Source organism: Lissotriton helveticus, chromosome 1_1 (genome assembly GCF_964261635.1).
Source record: "Lissotriton helveticus chromosome 1_1, aLisHel1.1, whole genome shotgun sequence".
Classification (NCBI taxonomy): Eukaryota; Metazoa; Chordata; class Amphibia; order Caudata; family Salamandridae; genus Lissotriton; species Lissotriton helveticus.
In genome coordinates, this window is record NC_136057.1 from 1847846479 (window position 1) to 1847869954 (window position 23476).

Consider the following 23476-nt stretch of genomic DNA (forward strand, 5'->3'; position numbering starts at 1 on the left):
CATTTCTAAATTCAACAGGGCATTTAAACGTTTTTCTCGCTCTACAGAGCACAGCAATTAACAATGCATTTTTTCTTTCTCTTACCAGGCAAAACAACAAAAGTAAAAAATGCATAAAAAACATAAAAACATGTACTGGCGCATTTCTCTATACCTGTTTTTTAACAGATCTAACAGTAATGGTTTCTACTCGCCAGGCTACTTTTTTAAGTTAAGAAGAGGCAACAGACTATTAAAGTATGATGGCTATCTCTATCGTAAGGAGAGTTTGACTGAGCCCAGGAGTCATTGGAGGTATGTGGAGTATTATTCATCCCATTGCACAGGCGTAGCAGTTACTCTGGTAAACCCCATTGTTAGGACAACAGAGCATAACCACTCTGCCTCTGCAATGGAAATTGAAGTACATTAAAATGTACAACAAATTAAACTAATTGCATGCACCTCCAATGAACCCTGTGGCTCAGTTCTGAGGGATGTAGGCCAAAATATTCCCATGCACATAGCTAGTAGAAAGCCCACCAAAGCCCAAGCTCAGCAGAATGGTCCAGAGACAAAAACTGGCAAGTCATCCAAAGCGTGTAACCCCACCAAACCTATGGAGACATTAGCATCCCCCTGAACTAACTGTTACTTACTGAACAGTTCCTATTGCATAAAAATGAAAACCCTCAGAAAAGAGTACTAATATTTAGCAAAACCCATCAACTGGTAACCCTTGAGAATAGTGAAATTTAGATGATATATGAGACTTTTAAATCCACACCCCGTCCATTCAGCCAAATGTAACTATTCATGCTAACATAAATAACACAACGGTCCCATTAGTACAGACGTCTTCAAAATTTTGATGCTGAGGCCCCTTTGTAAAAAAATGTTAGGCATAAAGACCCACTCCTTACAACTTTATTAGAACCTGGTACTCATCATCGATAACTATTGACAACCATAAATGCCCCCAATTCCCACAGCAACTTATTTTTACGGTAAGGAAATAAAATTAAACAGTGTTTTGCAAAAAGGCCCTGGGTGTGTAGTCAAAGGTGTCGCTAAAAACAAAGGGCCTAATTTATGAGGAATTGGCGTAGGGTAGCGCCACAAGTCTTCTTGCTGAGCTGCCCTATGTCAATGTGAGAGGGCAGGAATGCATCGTATTTATGAAATACGGAGCATTCCTGGCCTTTCCCCTTGCATTGGCACACAAATTGCTGCCTAGCACCAACATAGGCAGGATTATTTTTGGGCAGGAAGGGGCACCTTCCTTCACAAAAATTATCCTGAGGTGTTTTCCTCTTTCTAGGTGAGATGCAGAATGTAGCACACATGGAAAGAGGAAAAAACGAGTAGAAATGAAAACATTTCTCCTTGTTACGCCTTGGGTAGGCGTACGTTTTTGGCACTGCAGCCAGCGCAAGGTAAGTGGTTTTCTTTTTGTTATTTTCCCTTGTCATTGTCTGCCGATTCCCCCCTTCCAGCCCTCCTGCCCCACAGCTCTTACCTGCACAGGCCACTCCTGAACCCAACGCATCGCCCATGGAACACTTCCTTGACGCCAAGTAAGGCAATGCAGTGACTTGCGCTGCTTAGACTTCCTCCATATCTATGAGGCCAGGCAGGTTGACGGTGCACAGCTTGGCCCGCCAGAGTGTCAATAAATAAAGTAATGTTCTGGGGGTGCAAGCCTCTCATAAATAAGGCCCAAAATATCCTGTAAATTTTTTAGATCTTTCACCATCAGATATCTACATATAAAATAATGGGCAGCATAAATGAAAAATAAATTTAAAAGTTGTTAGTGGGAAATGCACTGTAGTACGTTATGAAACCTCTATTAGTTAATGCACTGCGGAGGTCTGTGTGTAGCCAGAGAGTCACAGAATTAAATCTAGATTGGTGCAGTGGAGAATAGTGACTTGTGTATTTTTTGTGCTACGAAGTCACAGCCTGTGACAGAAAGCACTGTCAATATGTAAGTCATTTTGTATACTTGCATTACACATAGTATAAGATAGACTGAAACAAAACGTGAAAATACTTTTACAATAAAATGTAGATTTTAGTAATACAAGAGCGTATGTATAATGCAATTTTTTTTTTAAATATCTGTCCCTTCAACACGTCCATAGGGGTAGTAAGGGCTGTGTAAATACAGTTACAATTAAAAGCAAACACTTAACAGCCCAGTTGTTAACTCTTTGCACAACCACTCAAAAAACCAAACTTTTTTATCACAAACCTTGGAATGATTATCGATGAATTAAAGCCAGACCCGGCTTCCAAGCACCCTTTACACTTGCAGATTAACTAATAATGCACATTTGCATTTCATTCAGGCAAGCAGGCATCCTGGCATGAAAGCTTTTCACAGTACATCTGATTTAAAAGATGAAACTTAAATGATCAGGATCGAAACTAGCTGCCCAAGGACGGCTGACTTTTTCCAAAACAAAAACACAAGTGAAGCTGGGGAATGCACAACTCCCTTCTCAGGACTCCACGCCCCCCCGGTGGTCACGCCCCACAGATTGAAGAGCTCTGCATTAGTATATAGAGTACTCCCTGACAGGAAATCCTCAACCTATACAGAATTGTTAACAGTGATAACATCCCAAACAATAAATAAACATCCTAGAATAGTGATGATTGATTTGGAATTGGCAATGATCAATATAATCACCAAAATGTACTCTGAAACCCAAATACAAGGATGTTAGTTTCACTTTTCACAGGCATGTTGGTGAAAATTTTAAAAACATCCTTAGTTGAGTATTACATGTCAAGCAGTGAACTACAGTACGAGTAGAGAAAACTAACTGCATTATGCTTTGTACCACTCACTGGTTAGAGGCGGCAGACCCGTATGCAGAGAACGGCCCAGGACCAGGGTTCAATTCCCGACGCGGCAGGGTCGTGGACCAGGGTCAAAACAGACTCGATAATTCTCGCCTCGGTGCCTACACTAACCAGGGAACACACTCGGCAACTCTGGGCATTAAGCTTGCCTCATCTCTACAACAGCCCCCCACAGACGCCAGGGATGCCTGGTTTCACCTTGGAGATACCCAGAAAGGGACCATCTCACAGGGAAAACCAGGACGGGTTCCCCAGCGGTCTTCAGCGCCAGGATACTCTATGGAGTCGCAGTGCACTTTACAAATACACCCACTTTAATTACAGAATCAAAGATTTTTTTCCTAAACTGAAGACAAATTGGCCCCCCTACTAATTCATTTTGAAGATATATGGATTGGCCATCTGTGCAGGTAGCGTCACAGAAGGAAGCCAAGGTTTCTAATTGATGGAAATGTTACATGATCTGCTTAAAATGTGATGGTAAGACTAACACTGCCATTGAAGGATGGCACAGTTCTTTCAATAATTCCTCTATCATGTTTTGAAAATTTTGAAGAAGGAACAAAGGGCCTCATTTGGATGCTGGCCGGCTCGCCACCAACAGTGGGGGGCCAACCGGCTGACAACCCTTTGGCCAAGCACCAGATAATGATACCGGTGGTCTAACCATTTGCTGTTGGGGGAAGACCACCACATCTGACAGGGTCTAGGATCCCGTCATGGTGGCAGTCGGACTCCTATCCTTACATTGAAGGGGTTGCTTTCACAGGCACCTCTGTAATAATTAGGTTGTCCATTTCTGACTGCCTAGCCATGAAAAGACAGATGGAATGGGAATTTGGAGACCTCAAGCAGAGCCCCTACCCCCATGGGCCATTGCTAAGTGACTCAGGGGGCACAAGTAGTGCACCCACATATCCATGCACAGTGTGCCAGCCACCACATGGTGCCTGACACACTGTGCATGAATGTGCACAAAGTGTCTTTTACTACTGCGGCTTGTGCTGCAGCACTTTTCCTGGGCAGCAGCACAAACTGCAGAAGGAGAAGGCACTTTCCAAACACCTGCATGGCAGTCCGATCATAATAGTGCATGTGAGACTGCCGACTCGTTGTCGGACGGACACCTGCCCGCGGAGATGGTGGGACGATGCTTGTCTGACCGCCATCGTAATGAGGGCCAAAGTTTCTAAGAAATGCATATTGTGTAATTGATGTCCAGTAATCTAAACCCACTTGTTTCAAACAGTTTTCATTGATGGTGGCTTCAGACTACCTGGACTGTCTTACATACATATTACATTTCTAACCCTTACTAATAACTGCCTAAATTACTTCTCAGTTTTGAAAACAAAATACAATTCAATTGCATTTTGTAAAAAAAAAAAAATATATAGGATTTTTGGGGTTCTTACCTGTAGCTGTATTATTTTTACAATCTGTGGTGACTTTTTTAAACCACCCGTCACCAAGAGTCTCCTTTACTCTAATATTCCATACAGGGAAAGCACATCCAATAAAAAATCCAAGTCTGGAAAAACATGATTTGTAAGTTAAACCAGCTCCGATAAGCCAATTGTATTAAACCACAATGTTTGTTTGCTAAAAAATGCAACTCCCAAAAGTAAAGTCCCAAAAAGCACAACAGTTAGAAAAAAATATTGCTATAAAAGAATCCATTCTCCAAAATGAAATGTATTGAAAAATCCCAGTTGTGTTCTCTGCAAGAGAAACTGTGCAATCTCAAAAGTAAAAATCTGGATGGAAAAGTCAGTTTGGTTATACATAACCAAAATATACCCTACGAATTACCCCAAAAGTATCTAGTTGTAGGAATTGTACAAAATTCCACATTGTCTTTGTCCTGAGAAATCAGCATACAATGGAAAAAATGCCTTGCAAAGAATCCAATAAAATGTTACCTTTGTTCAAAATAGGTTTAAAAACTGATAACCATTTTTTTTAAAACATTTTAAACCTACTTTAAAAAAACTGTAACCTTCCCAATGTGGGTTTGCATATGTAAGGCCTAAAAGTAAAAAAGGAAAAAAGGACAATTTTCGACATTGAAAGCGATGGAAAAGCATGGAAAACTACTTAAGGAAAAGTTTTTGAATTTGTTATTCATTGTAAGAAAATATTTTTTTATTTCAAAAAAATTAATTATGTTTATAACTTATTTTTAAAATACTTTTTCTATTTTTTTTACTATGTTTTAATAAATCTTCAAATTAATAGACCTAGTGTAATTATGTGTCTCCTACAATTTACTCCTTAGCGATATTTGTTTCTCTACAAAATACATTTATTAAATATTGAGTTGTGTTTTAAAAATATATTAGGTATAATACATATTAATCCCACTATAGTTTTAACAGCCTGTCGATTTTTAGAAATGAATTAGTGCCTGATTACGATGACAGTGGGACTGGCACCTACAGCCCGTCAGTGGCAGTCCCACTGCCATCATAATAGTGTTTACCGCCTGCCACATTAGGATGGCGGTGGATGGTCAGGGGACGGAAAGACCATCCAACACTATTCCGATGGGCTCCTTGGGCTCAGAGATTGTCTGACGGTCTGTAATGCCTACAGTGGTGGGTTGCCGGCTCACGCACCTCCGTAGGCATTATAATGTCAGTTTTTACCAGCCTTCCACCCGCGTTTTATGGCGGTTAACCCGCCATGAGAAGGCTGGCAAAAAAAGTGACTAACTACTGTGAACTAGAAGCAATCCATTTTTCTCCCCTCCATTCTGGCCTGCATTACATTTTACGTTAAAGAAACTGGAGACAAAAAAATGTATGTATTTTCTATGAACAGCTTTATGTAATATTCTACTGTGTAGGAGTTCAACTGCAATCCCTCACCCTCGTCTCACAATAAATAGAAATCTGTTTGTATTTCATGTCTTAATAGCCTAGTACACTACTTCTGTAAACTCTTTGGGTCCAAATGACAAAGTCATTTTCATATGTAAATCTACATTTACAGACAAAGTAGCTCGATTTATACCTGTCAGCTACCCACAAAAGAAGACCTGGCAGGCATAAATGCATTTACAGCTGTGTAAGTGTGTGCTATGACTGTGTACAATTACACATTCGGAAACGACACAGAAGGGGGCGGTTATTAGATGGATTAGTCGTGGTTTGCCTTGAGAGTTTGCAAATTCCAGTAAACGTTTGTTTGTGGGTAATCACTAACTTGACTGCAATGCTTCTGCACCCTGGATATGGTCAGATTTGGTCAGGATATCTCCGGCAAAGGGCTTTAGGAAGTTCCCTTCCAGGGTGAGAGGGAGAACAGAACATCCTCATACTTCATACGGTTGTGGGGGTAGAGGCTTCTCTATGGGAAAATGATTTCTCTTTGAAAAAGAACCCAAAATTACTTAAATGTGTAATTGCGTAGTGACGCAGCATTGCCACAACACGTATTTGTACTTTGAGTTGAATTGTGAATTGGGTAAAAAATAAAATTGTTTTTTCACACTGCCAGTACTGTGCTTAGAAAACAGTGGGGCAGATTTACAAGCCCCTTGCGCCTCTTTTGCGCCGCCGTTGCGTCACTTGTGTGACGCAGCGGCGGCGCAAAAGATGCACCATGGTGGGGGGTATTAACAACGTGATGCATCTAGGAGATGCATCACGTTGTAAAGCACTGCGCCATAAGGAGGTATTCCTGCGCAGGGGGGGGGGGCGTTCCTGCGCAGGAACGCCTCCTAAAAGTGGCTGAGTGAAATCTACAAGATTTCACTGAGTCGCTTTTAGGCCAATGCTGCGCCAAAACCCTGCGCATGCTTGAAGCAGGCGTAAGGATTGACGCAGCATTTGAAGGATAGAGAACCCTAGAGCCTTGCTGAAGCTGTGTCGCACTTGCGACGCAACTCCAGCAATGCGCCACTTTTACGGCACAGATGCATGACGCATCTGTGCCGTTTTTGCCTCATGGTGCGCCGCATTGTAAATGCGGCGCATCCATTGTGGCGGAGGCATGCCGCACAATAAGTGGCGCATCCCTGCTGATATGCAGGGATGCGCCACTTATTGTAAATATGCCCCTCTAACTTATGCAGCTTTCCAGGTGTGCTACTGCCAATGTTTGTGAATTTCAAAAAGTAATAAATCTGCACTGTTCCTTGGTATACTTTTTTGGGTGCAGATTTACTACTTTCATTATTAATTGGTCACTTTGAAATGCCCTGAGCCAATGGATCAGAGAAAATTTCATAACATGGTCAGATGCATTATAAAATATTTTGGCGAGTTGTACAAAATACTTGGATAGTTTCTGAATCCAATGGGAAGAATGCAGGATTAGAAGTGTTGAATGTGTGCCAGTGGTTATGGTGGAGCCCACCAACACTCATTTTTGGGCACTGGCACTTATTTTTCCTCATCAGACCTAGACCCAGTGCAAGAGAGAGAAAAACATACAAGGGGAAAAAAAGAGAAAGAGAATGACCGAATAAAATTGAAAACGGGAGAATGGAGGAACCTGCAAGAACGAGAGCAAGGGGCAGTTAGTGTGTGGTAGGGGATTAACTAACAATAAGGTGAAATCAAGACTATGAGGCTGATTATGACTTTGGTGGTGTGGGAGCAGGTTGGCACTCCACCGCCCGCTCCCGCACTGCCAAAGTTGACCGCCAGCTGCCTCCTGATTAGGAGTTTTCTCCTGGTCTGGCCGGCATTCCTGTGACGTTTCCACGGTGGTGCCTTTGCAAAAAGGCACCGCAATGGGAATGCCAAAGCAAGTTCCTGCATGTCATGGACCGTTAAGTCCATACCATGCAAGAACTCGGTGTGCATGCAGATAGGGGGGCCCATCATTTGTCCCCCTGCATGCATCCCCATGGCCTGAGTCACCAGGGGGCCCTGTAGGCCCCCTTAGCTTCCTGACCGCTAGCAGTTTGTGGCGTGAACACCACCATGAGACTGATGGCAGTGAGGAAACTCGTAATATGGGTGGCGGGCCGCAGCTGCCCTGCCAAGCATATCGCGGCCTCACACCACCGCAGCTCCGCCAGGGAACGCGGTTCGCTGCCAGTTGCGGCAGTTGCAAAAGTGCCATGGAGGTCGGACCACTGGTACGGCGGTCTCCGACCACCACCGCCTCTCCACCATGGGTCCTTTGGACAGCCAAACTCATAATCAGACCCTGCATTCAGCACCCATATGTTTGATAATGTCAGACATGGGCTTGTGAACAAAGTTATGGATCCTTATAGTTTTGCAAATTAAGCACTGGGAATAAAGGCATCTGAAAATGCATAAGTAAACATATGCATGGGGCGCTAGGTGGCGCTAGAGCGTAATGGCCGCTCTGATGTAGAGCTCCTGGCCGACTGGGGACAACTTTCCACATAACCCCCATCCTGACTACTCGTAAACGGCTCATAATACCCTTGCTCCCTTCCAGAGGACCTGCTCTGCACTCGGTGAAAATCCCGGGGCTGTACCACTGACGGTGAGCCAGATATACATGCTTGAAGCTGCCGCGGGACTGGGCTACGGAGAGGTCTACAATCCTTGGCGGCTACTGACCACTACTAGAGGCCGGTGCTGCGGGGCCTACCGGGCCGCTCCAGGTAACGGGCCCGGTCCCCTCCTGCATCACCTGGCTCTGACCGCTGTGTCTGCTGCCGCTTTCCTAGGGCCCTGGTGACCTGTGGACAGTGCTGAGGTGCCGCCGGGGGCCCCCTACCCCTCTTCCTGCCGCCATTGGCTGCACTACTCCCAACTGCTGACCCGGGTATATGCGAGGACCGGAGGGGCCCCCCCGCCTTCCAGATTTCACCGCGTGGGCAGCTCCTGAGTGGGGCAAAGGAAGAGGCGATGACAGAGGGCAGTTAGACACCCGTACCGCTAATGGCGCGCATGCTGTGAGCTTGGGGCCTGCGTCCACCATTTTGGAGACCTCTGAGGGTCCTGGCACGGGGGCTCCTGGAACCTTGACCGGAGGCTGCACTGTCCTAGTGTCTGCTGGGCCACGCCCCACAACATCTATGACGTCGCACATTTGAACCGACCTGACTGCACTGCCCCGGTGGAAAACAACCTGCTGGTCCCTATTTCCCCTTTGCCTTCCGCACGCCGACTGCCATTTTACGGCACCTGGCGAGGCGACAACTGCACGCCTGGCCCTATTGCTGGACTAGCAGCCATCCCGAAGTACTTCGACCCACGCCCACATCTGAAGACCCCATTCGCCTACCCAGGGCCTGACGGAAAGAGGTAAGACGAACTGCTGCCCACATTGCCTCTGCTCCCTGTGGCTGCTGTGGCCGTAGGTCCTTCCACGCGCTCCGCCATTTAATGCCCTCCGGTCCTGTGGATGGTGAGTCCGCTTGCCTGTTTGGACCGCACACGCACGGAACATCAGGGACTCTAGAATCAGTCCCACGAGGTGCTCACGCCCAGTGGAGCTGTTAACCCGGACGACACGCTAGCCATTACCTCGCCCAGGGCACACTAACGCTGGATGTGCGTAATCGAGTGGGAGACAGTGAGTTGACCTTCAGGAACCCTGACCCACACCGCCTTCGCTCGGCCCGGGCTGCAAGGATGGGGAAGTCTGAACCCAGGCAATCGAAGCTGCCTTTCGAGGGCCGCAGGACACCGGGTGCCAGCTCCAAGACTCCTGTTGAGACATACCCCCCAGAGACACAGGACGACAGCTGGAAAACCCTGCTGGTCACCATGCAACAAAGCCTGACTTCGATAGACACCAAAATTGACTCCATGAATCTCAGGCTGGACAATGTGGTGGCCAAGTTAGATGGGCACGAAGAACGCCTCAAAGAAGCCGAACATAGAATTTCAGGCCTGGAGGATGGCGCAACCACTACTCGGCAACAAGTGACGCAGATGGACAAACTTTTGAAGGTAATTGCGGACAAAAATGAGGAGTTGGAAGCGCGCTCCAGGCGGAACAACGTGCGCATGCTTGGCCTAGCAGAATCCACAAACACTGGCCGCCTGGAAGAGTACATGGAACATCTGCTGAGTGACCTCTTTGGCCGTGATTCTTTTTCTGCGCACTTAGTTATTGAACGTGCACATCGGTCACTAGCGCCCAAACCTCCTCCAGGAGCAACACCACGCCCGATTATCATGACATTTCTTAACTACCGAGACCGGGATACTTTGCTACGCCTCGCACGAGAGAAGGGGGAAGTTTGCTTTGAGAACACCACACTATCCTTCTACCCGGATTTCACGCAAGCGGTGCAGGAAGCTCGGCGCAAATTCCTTGCAGTGAAGAAGCAGCTCCAGTCCCGCAGCATCCAATATACAATGCTTTATCCTGCACGATTGCGGATCCACCATCGCGGCCGCCAGCACATCTTCCAAACGCCTCACCAGCTGAGGAATACCTGAAACATGACATGAGATCGGTGTCGCGTGAGGCAGCTGCCAGACACCGATCCCGCTCTCATTCGCCCATGTCGGAACCCTCTTGAGGAGTCACCTACAAGATGGACTTCTCCAGCGCCGTGATTCCCTCTCCTGGAGCCACGACGAACTCCTGCTGATTGGTGATGTATTACAATATCGTAGATCAAAGAATTTTTATTGGCCCCGGACTGCTCCTCTCCACCCCGTTGTTTCCGCCCCTGTGACCCAGGTGGTGGTAGATGGGTGAAATAGGGAGATGGAGTTTTAAGGGCGGGAGCCTCTAGCGGCCCTCTTTCTAAGGGCATTCCCCGTTGAGACTCAATGACATTCTTTTGTTGGGACTGTCACTGCTGGGAGCAGCTTCTCAGTGGATGGTTTGAGGGGGGAGGGATGTTTTTTTCCTGGCGAGTTGGGGTAGCCAGTGTGGGAGAGGAGGGGGCACGTTTGTCCTAAGTCCGGAGTACCACTGTTCCTTCAATTGCACATGTTATGTATTGCTAATACTGCAGTTGTTCCACTTATGTACACTTTCCCGCTGCCTGCGCCGCCAATTCATACCACACCCTTTTCCCGACCACCATGACCCGCACTGATCAAGTACAGATTATTAGGTTAATATCCTGGAACATAAGAGGCCTAAATGATCCCAGAAAGCGTAGACAGATACTAGGATACCTTGATAGACAGGGAGTCAATGTTGCCCTTTTGCAGGAAACGCACCTTTCCCCTGGTCCTGCCCCTACCTTCGCAACTAGGTGGGCCTCCAGTCGCACCTTCTCACGGTATTCCAACTACGCTAAGGGAGTTACAATTTTGGTTAAAAAAGGGGTGGCCTTTGTACCTGCGGGATGCGACACTGATAACGAGGGCAGATTCTGTCTAGTATGGGGACGCCTATGCTCGCACGATGTACTGTTAGCTAACTTCTATCGCCCCAACGTAGAGCAACCATCCACCCTGATGGCGTTATGGAGTAAAATACACACATTGGGCATCACACACATCATTCTGGGCGGGGATTTTAACACTGCAATGCAGCCCTCTCTCGATCGGTCCCGCCCGCTCCCCGCACACTTTACTAACATGCAGCGCGCCTTGTGTAGGGTCACGGCGGATAACAACCTAATAGATGCGTGGCGACACCTCCACCCTGCATTACGAGAAGGCACACATTACTCTTCCCTGCACTCTACTTGGGCGCGGCTAGACTATGTGTTTATTTCTGCTGGACTGGCTCCCTGGCTGGCCCGAGCGGAACATCTAGCTCACACCTTCTCGGACCACTCTCCGGTCCTTGTAGAGCTCCAAATACCCCTTGATGTTTCCCCCTACCTGTCATGGCGCCTCAATCCAGCTCACCTTCGAGATGCAGCCTTTAAGACCGAACTCGAACAAGACATTCGCGACTTTTTTGAGCGCAACATCTCCTCTGTAGATAGCGTGACCACTGTCTGGGAAGCCTTTAAGGTTACCGTCAGGGGATGGTGCATCGCGAAGGGAGGCGGAGTGTTGAAGTCTCTGCGCACTGAACTGCATAAACTGGAGGTTGAGCTTAAGGAACTTGAGAGGGCCAGAACTCGTAACCCAGTTGACCCTGACATCCTCCTACGTTTGTGTAGCAAAATTTCTGAATACAAGTTGGTGGCGGAGAGGGAGTAAAAGTTCTTAGGGCGTCCACACATGGCTCGTATATACGGAGAGGGGGACAGACCTGGGAGGGCTCTGGCGAATGCTGTTAAACCCCCCCGGTTTACGAATTACGTCACAGAAATACAAGATGAAAGTGGTGACATACACAGGAACCTCCCAGATATCATCCGTATTTTCCGAGATCACTACCGTACACTATACACATCACACAGAGGGGAACCTATTGACCTCCCCACATATTTTGAAGACGTCGCGCTGGCGTGGCTAGGGGAGGGACAGCAGAAGTTTTTACATGCTCCATTAGAGCTTGAGGAGATAACGGACGCCATCATGAGTATGCGCTCTGGCAAAGCCCCGGGCTCCGATGGCCTTCCCATTGATTTTTATAAACTCTGCGCCCCCATCTTGGCCCCCGTCCTGAAACAGGTATACTACGCCGCCCTGGAGGAGGGCAGCCTGCCCCGTACCATGAGGGAGGTGCTTATTACTTCCCTACTCAAACCCGGCAAATCCCCTTCACACTGCGACTCCTACCGACCCCTTTCCCTCATAAACAATGATACTAAAATACTAGCCAAAGTATTAGCCACAAGACTTAATCTCCTCATGGAATGCCTAGTTCTTCCTGACCAAGCTGGGTTTGTGCCCAATCGGGCTACTTCCCACAATCTCCGCACACTTCATGCCGTGATCCAAGATCTTAACCCCAAATGTGATGCCGTGGCGGTCTTTCTAGATGCCACCAAGGCATTTGATTCCCTAGAGTGGGACTACTTGCTGGGTACATTACAATATATGGGGCTGCCGTTCAGTTTCCTGGACTGGGTGAAACTACTCTATCACCAGCCCACAGCTATGGTACTCCTCAATGGGTCCAGGGCTGTTCCATTTCATGTCCAACGTGGGACCCGACAAGGCTGCCCACTATCCCCCATCCTCTTTGCCTTGGCAATTGAGCCCTTGGCTGCAATGCTTAGGCAGAGACACAACCACCGCTCTCTCATTTATAGCTCCAGGCCTCTCCTGGTGTCACTCTATGCTGACGACATCACGCTGTACATCGAAAAACCCAGCGAGAATTTAAACCCGATACTCGCGAAATTACTAAATTTGAAGGTGTTACTGGAATCCAGATTAATTGGGCCAAATCTGCTATCGTCCCACTCACAGATAATATGCACACTTTCCAACTCGACTACCCATTAATGTGGGAACAGGATGAGGTGAAGTACCTGGGGGTGCATATACATAGGGACAGGGAAGCAATGATGCGTGCCAACTATGGCACCACAATGGACAAGATCACAGATAACATCTCGAAATTGCTACATCTTCCTCTTTCCATGACGGGCCGCATTGCGCTAATCAAAATGAACATATTACCCAAGCTGCTATACCTGTTCGTAAACATCCCGTACAACCCTGGCGCCTTTTTTTTCCGCACCCTCAATTCCCAGCTTTCGTGTCTCATTTGGGGAGGGAAACAAGCCAGACTCAGCCTTGCCACTCTCATGCTCCCTTCCACCTAGGTGGATTTGAAGTACCCAATTTTGAGAGGTATTACGACTGCGCGCAAGCTCACTTCGCAGTTTATTGGTATCACCCCCCACCATATATGGCTCACCTGGCCGTAGAGGAGGGATATATGAGCCCTGTTGTCCCCACTGGATATATTCATACTCATGTCAGTCAGAAGAGTCGGGATCCTTCCACTGTGGACTGCACGGTACAGGCCTGGGACCGCCTTCTCACTGTACTCGGCAATCCACTTGCCTACTCGCCCAGCCTTACCTTGCTTAATGACCCAAGGCTACGAGTCACATGTGATACGTCATGCTCCGTAAATTTAAAATAAGCTGCTGGGGGGACCTTTATGTACAGGGCACATTCCGCACGGCGGAACAGTTCTTCGGGGAGGTGGCCCCTTCCACTATGGATACCTTTCTATTCACCAGACTGAGGCAAAATGTGCGAGCTTTGACTCCCTCTTTCCCCGCTGAACCTGATACGCTTGCTCCACTTCATGCTTTGGTCCAATCTGAACCCCCTCGACACGTCATATCCATGCTTTACAAACACACGTTGAATGTGCCCAGTGCTGCCCCTGCTAGAGCTAGATTGGAATGGGATGGAGACCTAGACTTACCCCTCACGGACGAACAATGGGAAACTAGTTGCACTCAAACACAGGCGATTACCAGCAACAATAGACTACGACTACTTCATCATAAATTTCTTCACCGGCTCTATCACACACCTGCCAAATTGCACAGGTTTCATTTAAGAGATAATGACTGCTGTCTTCGATGCGGCGCCGCTGGAGCCGATTTCATGCATTTAGCGTGGTTTTGCCCCCAAATCGCTAGGTACTGGGATCAGGTATTTGAGGGACTCACGAGCATGCTCGGTGTGATAATCACCCCCTGCCCACTAATGGCACTATTGGGACTAACGCAATCTGTAGTCACCGTCCATAAAAAAATTCTAGCCATGGGCCTGCTGCTTGCTAAGCGCTTAGTTGCTTGCCGCTGGGGCAGAGGGCGCGCCCCCAAATTTAAATGCTGGATTCACTCCCTGTCCACATGGCAAGAGAGGTTACATGACTATGCTGAGCTCCTCCCCCTCACCTCACAGCCGAAAGACATATGGGCGCCACTCACGGCTTATCTTCTCAGGTTGAGTGCAGACGAAGAAGATAATCAAGCTGGGGAGGCTCTACCCACTGCAATGCCACACACTACAACATCTGAGTGAATCCTCATCCGCACACACTCCAAGACCGCTCACCTGCTATTAGGGTTATGTATGGATTTGTTGTTTGCCATGCCTGCATACGGAACTGGGCCTACTTAATTTTTCTGTGCCGAGGTCAGGGCCTAATGATTACGTCGCCTTCCTAGCACCTGGGAGGATGGGTTACGGGAAATGGACAACATCCTTACATCGATCTGTGTACATTTGCTATGCATATAGACTGCTTCCGGACTACTATTGACATTTGCTTCCTACGAATCAATCCATGTTATGTAAGGGGGGGGGAGGGAAGGGTTCGGGTAACTGTTGAATAGCCTTTCAATTTCGGTTTATTGAATAACACGGCACAGCATGGGAAGATGGTTTAAATTTGCTTTCTAGTGCTCAACGTCATTATTCGAAGTCATTTCATTGATGTACCATGCTTTCTGAATCAATAAAGGTTTTTGAAAACTTTAAAAAAAAAAAAAAGTAAACATATGCATGCCAATTATACTTAAGGCGTAAAGGATTTCACTTTCTGACAGATCAATTTCAGAGGAGGCTGGGGGAGTAGGCCGATCATTACCATTGGATTCCAGGTCATGCCTTACAGCATATCAATCATAACGTAATCAACACGCTGCACAGTTACAGTTCAAAGTATTTCATCAAAAGTTTAGAATTGACTGGTTTCACAGTGGATTGATTACACTGCTTTCAAGGATGTAAAAGTGAAAGTGTTATGCATCCTATGTGCAACGTGTTAAACAACATCCTTTAATTTCTGCTTGATACACAAATACATTTGAGGTCTATGATCTATTTTTACTTTCAATTGTGTGATCCAAAACAAATTTATTTCGATTAACTGGATTCAAAAGAGTGATTCGGAGGGTGGGTATTCCCCGTCACATGTATTGGTCCACCAAGAGGTCGCCAATGGTCCCCATTTGTTTAGGCAATTGGCCTGGGAGACTTGCGTTGTCAATTGGATTTTCTTCTGCTCTTCCACAGCATACAGGACAGAGAGACAGACCATCTCATGCAGGCATTGTACATTTGTTTGTGGGTCCCATTCCTTATTCAAGTTACTTTAAAATTGGAAGCATTAGTTTTACCTTCCTTTCCTGTTTGTTTTTCGGCGAATTCGAAGTCTAGTCCCACCTGTTATAACTGTAAATTTCCATTGCTCTAATTTCATAATTAAATTTGTGATTTATTAAGTTGAACATGAGTCAGAAAAAGCGCAAAAAGTCTTTTCACCAAGTGGGCATTTCGGCATATTAGAAATAGGTCAAACAGAGGTTTCCTAAAGTCTCTCAAATTTTTTACAACTGGAAACATGAGGAAAATCTAAGCACTGTATTTTTCCAACTAAATCATTTCCTTTTTTTCCTTTTTTACATAGCATGTTCATTGCATGACTACAAAACGCTTTTTTATTCCCAGATTATATATTTTCTATTTTTGACCAAGAAATAAGAAGACTTTCGTTCATAACAATGTATTAAATAATTGGTTTTATTATTTAACCGACTGGTATTCACCACCAGCTAGTAAATTAAATGTTTTGAACGTCTGTAGGGGGCGTTCTTTTTAAAATCTGACTTTTGAGACTGCTTTGATGCCTCACCAAATAATAATAAATAAATAAAATACATAATAAACATCCATTGATAGTGTTTAGGTAAACGTGCTTCATTTATTGGTTGTTTAAATTGTCATTGACATTTTATTTCTGCTCACCACTGGCTACAGCATGGGGCAATGGGAAGGGACATTTTCCCAGTGACTGAACAAAGCATGTATGTGCACATGGTTCACATGTGCCTACAAATTGGATCTTTATCTTAACTGACAAAATGTGTTTTTTATTTATTATGATCAACGAAATGGAAGGGCTATATATGGGGCTCCTGTGAGGCAGTTGGCTAGGGTGGGACTCGGTCCCTTAGCATTCTCATCTTGGTGCGGGAGGCGGAGCCAGCTCGCCCAGTGCCACAAAGGTGTCACTGCACTCTCGTAGTATGCGCGTGCCGGCCGGGCCATGGGCAGGCCCATCTGTGCCCGTCTGCGGCCGAATGAGGCTGGGCCGGGCCTACAGGCTTGGTCGGCGCTGTAGGCCCGGCGCTGCTGGCCTCACGTCACTTTATAAGTGTTGAAGCACCTAGACGTCATTACTGGATGCCATTCGAGCCGCAGGTATTGACAGAATCCACTATAGTGAGTACTCTGTTTACTGCGTGCGGCTTGGTTCTTGCTATCCTTTTTGGGTCTCGCTGGCAATGCATCCGTAAGGATGCATTAGTCCAGCTGGAGACCAATAGCGATCACTCTGGGGGGAAGGACGGACAAGAGGGTGCACAAGCTTTTCTAGCTGGATTCGAGTGCGCGAACGCGCACGTCGAGTCCCGCGCCGTACACATCGCAGACAGACACTCGCTCACACACACACACCCCCTCCCCCACAGTCACACACACGCACTCCAAGACACATACACACACACGCACGCACGCACACACACACATACATAGGCCGCCCCCCGCACGCGCGCGCGCACACACATGCTTCCCCCCCCCCGCCCGCCCGCCCGCCCGCAGCTCAGCAACGCACTCACCGGCTTCCTCTCCTCAGCTGCAAGGCCCGGCAGCAGGACTCTTCTTCCCTGCTTCGGCACCGGGGCGCAGGGTAGGCTCCTGCCTGCTCCGGTGCTCCCAACGCAGCTCTTCCGTGGGAGGCGGGGTAGGCTCCCGCCCTCCTACTTCCTGTTTCCTGTTGTCGCGCCGGCCTGCCTGACTTCCTGGTCGCAGGCCGGCAGAGTGACGGCGGTGATTCCCGGTATTTATTTATTTAGTTATTTATGCATTTTTATATAGCGCGGACTTTACCCAAAGGCGGTATTTATTTATTCATGTATTTATGCATTTTTATATAGCGCGGACTTTACCCGAAGGCGGTATTTATTTATTCATATATTTATGCATTTTTATATAGCGCGGACTTTACCCGAAGGCGTCGAAGGCTTCACAACAGGAACAGAAATGAAACATGAGAAACATTACAAAAGAACAGGTTGCAAAAACATACGTTACTTACATAAGGTAATAGTGACAATTGTGAGCAACCAAAATACATGAGGTAGTCAAAAGTGCACAAGAGGAAATGAAAGTGACAAGTGTGCAGTTATAAGAGAAAACAGAGTGTGATTAGAGGTATAGTCCTGCAATAAGTGCTAGACACTCAGGCTCAGGAACAAGCGTTACATGGGCAAGGTGGCACTTGTGCAAGTATCAAAGGTAAAGACATGTGAGAGGTAGCAGCCGTGTGTTGCAAGGGCAGAGTGGTGTGTGCATGTTACAAAAGGGCACCGAACACCAGTACATGGAAAATACTGCAAAAAGGCAGACCCTCCAATCACAGGCATACACTGGGAAGGCACTTCCATGGTCATGGAAAGTAGAAATTATCAGTAGTGGGAAGTCTTCCTCACAATAGCAAGAGGACGTGAATTACTTTTGGAGGTGTCTCTGGAGGAGGAGAACTTTGAGGTCCCTTTTGAAGAACAGGTTATGCATGGAAATGTACACACCTCGGGGTGCACAATGCTTGTCTCAGGAAGTTCCCGGTATCTCGGGAGAGCTCCCGTGCCCTGCAGTGTTGACTGGCAGCTGTAACCTCTGACGAGGGTTCAGCTTTTCTTTCGATGCTGCCGGTTGGTATGTGTTCCTGGATGTCTGGCCGGTTTTATTGGTTTCCAATAGGTTTACTGCTTTCAAGTCGCGCCATACCACCTTGCCTTTCCATACAATAACTGATAATTGTTTTATACAACTTTGTGATTTTTATACATTTGTTACCGCATAATTTGGCCTCTTTTTTTTATTTTTATTTTTTATACCCAACGCTGCCGCATACTATAGCCCAAGCTCTCTCTCTCTCTCTCTCTCTCTCTCTCTCTCTCTCTCTCTCTCTTCCCCACCTTTTCTCTCTCTCTCTCTCTCTCTCTCTCTCTCTCTCTCCACCCTCTCTCTCTCTCTCTCTCTCTCTCTCTCTCTTCCCCACCTTTTCTCTCTCTCTCTCTCTCTCTCTCTTCTCCCCTCTCTCTCTCTCTCTCTCTCTCTCTCTCCTCCCCTCTCTCTCTCTCCTCCCTTGTCTCTCTCTCTCTCTCTCTCTCTCTCTCTCTCCTCCCCTCCCTTCCCTCTCTCCCCTCTCTCTCTCTCTCTCCTCCCCTCCCTTCCCTCTCTCTCTCTCTCTCCTCCCCTCCCCCCAGCCCGGAATACAGTACCACTGTGATCACAAAATTCTTAAGCACCCTGCAACACTGGGGATTTACAGGAATCCAAACACCAGCGTAAAGTACTTGAACAACAATGACGTCTGTCTTATAAATGTCACAAAAAAATGTTAATATTTCACTTCTGTTCTTGGATTTTCGTGAAAATACAACACATATTGCATTACAAATGCTATAGGTGTCACATTTGGGAAAGTTAAAACTATTGGCATTGTAAATGACAAAGCTATTACTTTAGCTATTACTATAGCTATTATCACAACCAACACATAAATAAAAAAAATGTAATTCACAATACCAATGGCTCAAACTTTCCTAATGCGAGACCTATTGCATTGCAAATGCTTGTTTGTTCCTGGAGGACCCTTTGAATTTGGACACAATGGGCAAGAGGAAGGCAGCCACTGTTGGTAAGCCCGCTGGCATTAGGCATGTGACTATTAATTCCTTTCTTGCGAAAGCAGCGGGGACCATTTCAAAGGAAATAGACAGGGCAGAGAGGAGGCTCTCTTTAGGTCATGAAGGCTCCTCTCTCCCACTGCCTGGAGAAATTACAGACAAGGCCAATCCAACATTTCTGGAACCTGCCTCGGTCGGGGGTTGTACTGCTAGTTTCAGAAGCGTCTAGCCCTAGAATTCCCCCTCCCAACTTCAACAACAACAGGGCGATCTCAGCTTCCAGCCAAGGAGCGGATCTGGGTGGTTCCCCAGCACCTAAGAGGACACAGAGCGCTAATAAGAGGAATGAAACACTACAATAGAGTGAAGGGAGACGTAAATATTAACCTGATGGACGTAGAAGAGCTCGGGGCCCCCTTAAAGCAACAATTACAGAAATATTGACTGATCTACTGACTCAGTTCTGTGATAAATTCACTAAAGTAATGTCAGACTCTAGAGATACACTAGCCAGAGTCGAAAGTGTGCTGTCTACTATCAACAAAGCATCCCTGACCGTTAATTTACAGTTACAGGCAGCACAAACTGGAATGCCCCACCCAGACAACCCAAGTAGGAGCTAGCCCCTTATTATTAACTTTAGGGAAACAGGAGCCACGAACGATGAATCTGATTTTCTCAATGTTCCCCCTCATCTCTTAACCCCTGACAAGGCCGTATGGACTTGGACTATCAGCGTCCCCCGTCACAGTCCCGTGAAGTAGCAGCAGATAGCTAACTACTAACAGTCCTGGCTTACCAGTAATTGACCTCCCTCCAGCCAACTGCCCCTACACTGTGGTCTTGATAGGGTTACCAGGTCTTGGTTCTCAAAGGGAGGAAACCATTGACCAATTGATTAATAAAGTGGCCCACTGGCAAGGCTGGCACACTAGATTTAATGATGGCTAGGAGGGTTTCATGGACAGGACGGTCCAAAAAACCATTTGCGAGAGATAGCATGATGGCCAATTTTAGACTTCCAGAACTGCCACAAAACATCTTGAAAAATACTTTCCAGTCCCTCGTTTATGATTCAGGTATTAAGTCACTACCATGGGGTTTCTATTATAGGCCTACCTATGACACCCCAAAAAGCAGCCATCTTTTAATCCATGATGTGGGCCCTTGTGCTTCGGGGGATTACAGACAAATTTGAACACTTATGCTTCTTTGATTGATCTCAATGATCAAGATTGACTACGAGAGTGCATTGGAAAAAGCATAGTCAGTGTCATGCTTGTGGAATCACTGATACAGAGACCGACGAGTAGTGAGTTTTCGCCTTGTGCAAATGCAAAAGATTACCATAGTCACTTTAGCACTATTGGGCCTACAAGCCCAATGATGGGCTCCACAGTTCTCCTTTTAAATTAGAAGCATGATATTGGGGGAAATTTAAGTTTTATTTCTTAGAACGTGGCAGGCTTAGCTGCAAAATTTGCTGATGATAGGTGGCTACAGTTTATTGGATCTTTTAATATCATTTGCCTTCAGGAGACCTGGGAGGTTGAAAATACTTTTTTTATCAAGGGTAATAAGACGCTCTTCCTTCCGGCAGAGGGTTTAAGAATGGGAAGAGCGAGGGGAGCTTTAGTCATCTTTATAGCACTTGGATTCTGTGGGTCTGTGAAGCAACTGAACTAGGATTCTAAAGAAGTACAAGGCCACGGATCACTGACTAAATATCGAGGGACAAAATATAGACTACCCAAAATATAGATGCCAAAATATCGACAGACAAAATATCGAATTCCTATCTACAAACAGGTAAGTACCAAAACATCGAACCCAAAATATCGTTTAAAAATATATACTTTGTAAAAATATCGAATTTCTTAAAAATAATATAAATAGTTGAAATATACTTAAATATACTTAAATTACCTTAAAATTATAAAAAAATTAATTTAACTTATAAAAAAACATACAATCATATATGTTAAAACATATATATATATTAACATAATATTAATAAAAAATACACAATATTATTACCGTAGGATAGCGGGAGTGTAAAAATCACTATTCCAACTCCTGGAAGTGCAACAGTAGGGAAAGCGTTGGATAGCGTAGGGGTAAAAATTACTATTCCCACTCCAGAGAGTGCAACAGTAGGGAAAGCGTTGGATAGCGTAGGGGTAAAAATTACTATTCCCACTTCAGTGAGTGCAACAGTAGGGAAAGCGTTGGATAGCCTAGGGGTAAATTTTACTATTCCCACTCTACTGAAAATAAATTAATATAATTCACATAATTATAAATTAATCAATTAATAAAAATTTACTATCAATTAAGAATGAATTAATTACCAATTTAAAATTAATATACAATGTATTCAAAATAAATACCAATAAATACATTTACATATTTAATTATTATAATTAAATTACTTCCCACCCTATTCCCCTATAAACCCACAACCCGCTACAGAAAATAAATTAATATTATTCACATAATTATCAATTATTAAAAATTAATTATCAATTAAGTATTAATTAATTAACAATTAGAAATTAATTAACAATGTATTCAAAATAAATACCAATAAATAAATTTACATATTTAATTAATTATAATTAAATTACTTCCCACCCTATTCCCCTATAAACCGACAACCCGCTACAGAAAATAAATTAATATTATTCACATAATTATCAATTAATAAAAATTAATTATCAATTAAGAATTAATGAATTACCAATTAAAAATTAATTAACAATTTATTCAAAATAAATACCAATAAATGAATTAACATATTTAATTAATTATAATCAAATGACTTCCCACCCTATCCCCCTATAAACCCACAGCCCGCTACAGAATTAAATTACGCAAAAATTAAATAACATAAAATTAATTACTTCAAATGAATTACAAAAAATATACACTTTTCACACATATACTAACATACAAAACACTTAAAAAAAATCGATATTATTAAAAATTCGATATTTTTAACATCCTATATTATGTACTTCGATATTTCGACTTTCTATATTTTTAAAATCGATATTACATTACTTACCTTAAAAACTATATTTTTGATGTCTATATTCTGTCCATTCGATATTTTGTCCATTCTATATTTTGGAATCGATATTTGTGTTAGTCTATATTTTGGAATCGATATTTTGACCATATACCCAAGGCCTCAAATTTGTTGTCGGGATATCACTCCGGATGACACTAATTAATTTTTACAATGCTAAATTGAAGAAAGCAGGGGCCCTCATGTCTTGCGGAGCTAAGCCGCCTCCTTGAATTATCACAGGGGAAGGACTACCACAGGAGAATATTATTTTATTAGGAGATTTTAATTGCCATTTATGCCCAGACTCCGCACAGAACTCGCAAGATTGGCCCACCTGTTTGATCAGGGAGAGATTGCATATGGAGCATTCCCCAAAAGGCAGTGAACTGAACGCTCTCCTAAACGACTATGTTCTAAAATTCACCCTTGATATGATACCTAATTCCACTGATTCTTATTTGCCCCCAACCTACAAAGGCAGGAGATGCGCAACAACTTTTGTTTTTATATTTGTTTTGCGTTCCGTGGGTCGGCTCATATCTTCTTTTAACATTCGACACAGATCCTGCAGTGACCAAAATCCTCTGACTTTAGTGCTCGAAGTGCCGGGTAACCAGACAGCATGCAGGATAAATGTTGGCACATTATCCTCAATCGATCAAGGGAGGCGTTTACAGTGGTCACAGCTGGATACCAATGCTTTTAATTATTCTCATTTTAAAACGAGACAACATGAAATTTTAATGTGTCTAGATCAGTCAGCTCCTGGTGAGGAAACCATATATGCATTTAGTGTCATTGCTCAGTCAGTCGCCAGTTTGTTAACAGTCCCGGTAGTTACTCCTTGCTCTGATCATTCAATATGGTTCTATAGTGAGTGCTCCTGGGCTCTCCTGCAACTTACGATGGCCCTGAAACAGACTCCACGGGATAGAACTTGGGTCGCAAGTTGTCGCAGTAAGTGTAAGGGGGCCCTAAAGATCGGAGGCTCTTGTTACAAAACAAGCATGGAAGGAGTTAACAGAAGCAAGCGAACAAAGGGATTATACTCTCTTTTGGTGGGTTAT